Source organism: Equus quagga, chromosome 13 (genome assembly GCF_021613505.1).
Source record: "Equus quagga isolate Etosha38 chromosome 13, UCLA_HA_Equagga_1.0, whole genome shotgun sequence".
Lineage (NCBI taxonomy): Eukaryota > Metazoa > Chordata > Mammalia > Perissodactyla > Equidae > Equus > Equus quagga.
This window is the reverse complement of record NC_060279.1, coordinates 81,421,743-81,426,743: the sequence shown is the minus strand read 5'-3', so window position 1 is coordinate 81,426,743 and position 5,001 is coordinate 81,421,743.

Below are 5,001 nucleotides of genomic sequence, written 5' to 3'. Positions count from 1 at the left end.
CAAAGCCCCCCAGTACATAGTTGTATATTCTTAGTTGTGGGTCCTTCTAGTTGTGGCATGTGGGACACCGCCTCAGCGTGGCTGGATGAGTGGTGCCACGTCCGCGCCCAGGATTCGAACCAACGAAACACTGGGCCGCCTGCAGCAGAGTGCGCGAACTTAACCACTCGGCCACGGGGCCGGCCTCACTATCTACTTGTATTTAAACTTCTTAGGCTACTACTCACTTAAATCTGCTCCAAGTTATACTAATGATTTTTTCCTGATTTGTGAGATCTTTGTTGCCTTCAAGCTACTAATGGTTTGTATTTCTCGATGTCTGTCTCAACCTCCAGAATAATGATTGCTCTGCAACTGGAGATGACTGACCAATCTTAGAACTCTGGAACAAAAAAAGGACTTGATACATTTTCCAAAAAGAGACCATGGGGCTGGCTCAGTGGTGCAGTGGTTAAGTGTGCACGTTCCGCTTCGGCGGCCCGGGGTTTGCCAGTTCAGATTGGGGTGTGGACATGGCACCGCTTGGCAAGCCATGCTGTGGTAGGCATCCCACATATAAAGTAGAGGAAGATGGGCATGGATGTTAGCTCAGGGCCAGTCTTCCTCAGCAAAAAGAGGAGGATTGGCAGCAGATATTAGCTCAGGGCAAATCTTCCTCACATACAAAAAAAGAGAGAGACCATGTCTAAGACTCCTTTTCTGATCACCTCCTTGTTGCTAAAATGTGGCCCAGCCCTTCATCACATATCTCCTATGGGTAACGCACCTCACTTTCCCCCATATGTGGGATGGGACAGGGCACAACTTTCTAGGAATGAGCCTTCCTGGAAATGTGGAATTGATCTTGCTAGATCAGTGATACCTTCTGATAATTGATCAACTATAATCACCAGTGATTTATCAGCAATGCTTTTTGAGAGAAAGATCTCCATCAAAAGGGGAAAACGTGGAATGTGATTATAAAATAGAGTCACATACATCAAGGGTACCTACAATAAGCCCAGAGGCCATTAGGAAAGTGCAGCTTATGCAAGTATACAGCATCCCCAACCAGATGTTAACTGAACTTTTGAACTTTGCCTGACTGCAGAAGCCACATCCTGGAAACATTCCTCTTCCAAGGACAGACAATCTGCCGAGATACAACTCAATGACTAATCGCATACTGTGAGCTCACTCCTTGCTAGAGCAATCATCAACTTTCAACACAAGCTTTGTAAGATTGTGGGTTTTGCCTTTATTAAGCCCTGCCTCTTTTGTCCTCCTCAGATCACTTGTCAGTTTCTACTCAAATTGGTGTCTCCTGAATTGCAATTCCTGAGACTTCAAATAAACCTTTTGCTTCCCTTGCAGTTTATGCCTCTTATTTGTTGACATATATCACCTGGAGACTTCTTTTTTTTGAAGGGAGTCACCCTGAGGTAACATCTGTTGCCAGTCTTCCTCTTTCTTTTTTTTCCTCCCCAAGGCCCTAGCACATGGTTGTATATCCTAGTTGTAAGTCTTTCTAGTTTTTCTATGTGAGCCATTGCCACAACATGGCAACTGACAGATGAGTGGTGTGGTTCTTTGACCAGGTAATGAACCTGGGCTGCCAAAGTGCTAAAAGCAGAGAATGTTAATCACTAGGCCATCAGGGCTGGCTCTGGAGACTTCTTAAAATTCTGCTCCTTGGACCTCACTCCCAAAGTGTCTGAGTCACTAGGTCTGGATCTGGACTGAAAGTTAGCATTTCTAACGAGTCCCTGGGTGATGCTGATGGAGAACGGCGGTGCAGAGATGAAACTGAGATCAAGTTGTCTGAGGAAGGCCAGACTGCCTCCCTCCAGGCCCCTGGCCATGGGGCTGTAGATCTGCAGACTCTGAGAGAGCAGCAAAGCTAAGATTTCTAAAGGATACTCCCTGAGTGTCTCTGCAGTGAGCCAAGAAGGCTAACGGCTAAAACAGCTGGAGTCCCAGGACCTCCACTGCTGAGGACCCCTGTGAGGGCTGGACACACTGAATCCACCAAGCCACCTGCATCTTTTGCTTGGAACTGTTAAAGTAACTAAACAAGGAGGCCATTAGACTAAGGTGGCTCTGATGCTTTAGCAGCCTAGGGAAGCACAGTGAAACCCAAGCCAGAATAAATTTGTTTAAATGCTTCAAGGGTAAGAAATCAAAACCTAAGAACAACCAATCACAAACAGCCAACCAGGCTTTCCCAAATAAGGCAATTCCTTAGCCTACAGACGGTCAAATAATTTCCTTGCTTTGCTTGCCTTTCTGGGCTACAAAAACCTTTGCCTTAGTTTGGTTTGGTGCTGCCTAATTGGAATTGATGTTAGCTCAAATAAACTCTTCAGAATTTTACTGTACCTCACTTTACCTTTTAACAGAACAAATACCAAAACCAAAAGCACCCCACGAGACTCATCCTTATCAATGGCACTCCTGTTAAGGAGGCCTTCCTTAGTGCTCAGTGTAATATTACATCCCATCCCTTCTCTCAGCAAAGTCACCTTCTCTCCTTGTTTCCACTGCACCTGCCACATTCTAGCCTACTGTATAGTTTAGTATTTCTTCTCTCACGTTTCCTGTGTTTTCCTTGAACATAATAGAAGCCCCATGAACCCCGGGCTCTTTGTGTCTCTTTTGCCTGAATTTCTCCCATGCACCTACAAAAGTTCCTGAAAACATAGTATGTGCTCAATGAACATTTGTTAGAGCAGCAAACAACATGACACCTCAACTTCCATCTTATTTTCACGATTCTGGGTACAAGTAAATGTCATCTTTAACTCTCTCTTCAAAGTAGTGTTGTTCAATATTTTCAGGATTGAAAAAGAATCACATTTTGGAAACAAAAATCTTCACGATGACCAAAGTTCTAGCACAGTCATATGCTCAGCTTGATTCTACCTCTTCTCACACTTCAGAGAGCTTTCTTCTAAAACTTCTCTGAGGTCTTAACATTCTTCACCTTTTACTGATGTTTCCCCAGAGCTATTTCTGCCACAGTCTTTAAAGAAAAATGTGAACATCACTAACTGCTTTCTGAAATGCACATTTCACAACAGTTTTTCTGAGATAATCTCATTTCCACATGCAAAACTGTACCACCAAAGCCTGCAGAAATAATAATCACTTCCCAGCAAAGAGATGAGATCATGAGGTTCAGATACCTCTTCATTTCAGGTTTCAGACGCTCCCTCTGCACACATGCTCCAACTGAAAATTGCAGCGTTTCTTTGGTGCCAAAACCAGCATCAGTTACATTGCTCTTTGAGATAGATGTCAGATATGTTAAAGAAAAATGACTGAGGCCAGAGATAACCAGGTGGCTGATAAACTGTCACAAGGTTGCTCTGGCCAAGGCTCATGGCACTGGGCCAGAAGCCATTGAGGAAGTAGGACACCTGCGTGAACACAGCTTCTGCAGACCCTGTGCTTCTGAACTGCTGACCGCATCCTGGAACAAAGCCACATCCTGGAGCATTTCTTCTTTCCAGGGCACACAGACTGCTTTGAGACAATCTAAGGGCCAATCATACCCCAACAGGCTATCTTGCCCTTGACCAGAAACAATCATTAATTGTTCAGAACAACTTACGTGCACTTGTGGATTTTGCCTTCATAACCCCCTGTCTCTTCTGCCCCAGGGGGCACCTCTGAGATTTTCTCTTGGACCTGTGTTCCCCCACGACAAATTGAAATGGCAAGCAATAGGATATATTGGAGTATATGAGGAAGCCATTCGGTATAAACCTAATTCGGCCTGACTTTGTTTTTTCCAAAAGGGCCTGACTGTGGCCATTGAGCAGGCATTGTATATCTGCTTAGACATTTTGAGATAAAGGTGCAACTTCCCTCCCCCTCGCAAAGTTGGCATCTCCTTAAAGATTAAGCATCTTTCTTTAGGCTGGGAACTGATTGCAGCACTCATCTGTGATCACCCAGCTTGAGGCAACAGACCTGCCACCCTGAGGGGTTCACTGAGACAGCAGGCCTATCTGCTATTTCCATCAATCACTGTGCTGACAGAGCAGCCTCATGACTACTGTAAAAGGGACATTTCAATCATATGTGAAACATTCTCTTTAGGGTATGTAACCACCCTGTATACCCCCACTTCTTTGGAGTGCTCTGTTCCTTTGTGGAAAGACTCTCCCGGGTTATAATCCTCAGATTTAAACTCAGAATAAACTCACCCAAATTTCCATCATGGATTATTTTCGTCGACACTCGAATTGCAATTCTAAATAAAAGCCTCTTTCTTTAAAATTTCATTTTGCCTCCTTGAAGCCGCTCTTTTCAGTTAACAGATACCCAAAAGGAACTGCGTATATCTGGGGATATGTTGTAAGAAATATCATATGGATGAAAGTGTTCCTCAGTGGGTGGGACACAATCACTAACTACAGGAAAGAGAGAGGGTTTGCGCGACGGCAGACAAGACATGCTGTTTGTCCACCTAATTCAGGGTGGCCCACCATCCCTCTTCTCTCTTTCCAGTCATGGACCCCTATGGGACTTTCTCTTCTCCTTAACCAATCATACTGAAACTGACAAAAGTGACTGACACTTCAGACTACAAGCTTTTGAAGAGCAGTAACATCAAGTTTTCAGCTCCGCGTGGATTCATTTTATATCGAACTGACTGTATAGAATCACATGGCCATTTAGATCAGATTTGGGAGCATCTAAAACAATAGTTTTATCGTGTGAGAGCAGGCTGAGCTTCACGGAGCCTGCGATTACATCTTCTCTCCGCTTCTGACGGGGAGCAAAGCCCCTCCTTCCGGGAGGTGCACCATTTTCCCGGTAACTCTCAGGGTTCCACGCGGCCGGTGCCTTGGTTAGTCCGGATGGAAAACACCCTTCTCCGCGGCCTATAGAACCCTGGGAACTACATTACCCGGAAGAGCCTAGGGAGAGAGACGGCGGAGCTGAGCCAATGAGGGATCAGGATAAGGGTTTCCGTGCGTGCGCATGCGTCGGGGCTGGACTTCCGGCCTCCTC